We start from the raw sequence: 576 nt of genomic DNA on the forward strand, positions 1-576 counted from the left end.
AACTGCAGAGAAACAGCACTACCTCGCTGCACAGCAAAGGCCCCGCCTAGGCATCTTAGCTACTTTTTCCCGGAATGGTGGAGGCCAAGTCCTTGACTCCACACAGGCCTTGTCTGTGTTTAAGGGAACTCAGGGCAGGTAACTCACAATCTTCCTTCACCTGGGCCTATGTTAGCATTTACTATGCTTCAAAATGAACAGAAAGCAGAAGTGGTCATTTCTAAAGTTCCTACCCCGGTAGTGCCTCCCAGAGAGAGCAGGGGGCACAAACACAGGAAGGAACTGGATCCACCCTTCATCTGTGCTTAAAAGTACATCAAAGAACATCCAGGTTCACACCATCCCAGCTCTAAGCCTCACTGCCCACATCACCACCTAAGCCTGGACTCCAAGAAGGGACTTGACCAGCCTGAGCTACACCCAAGCACCTGCATTTGACCTCTGGGTACATGCTCAAGGAATTAGAACTAAAGACAACAACAAGGTGGCCGGGCGCGGTGGCTCAAGCCTGTAATCCCAGCACTTTGGGAGGCCGAGACGGGCGGATCACGAGGTCAGGAGATCGAGACCATCCTG

This window comes from Mandrillus leucophaeus, unplaced genomic scaffold, assembly GCF_000951045.1.
Source record: "Mandrillus leucophaeus isolate KB7577 unplaced genomic scaffold, Mleu.le_1.0 Scaffold78, whole genome shotgun sequence".
In the NCBI taxonomy this organism is placed as follows: domain Eukaryota; kingdom Metazoa; phylum Chordata; class Mammalia; order Primates; family Cercopithecidae; genus Mandrillus; species Mandrillus leucophaeus.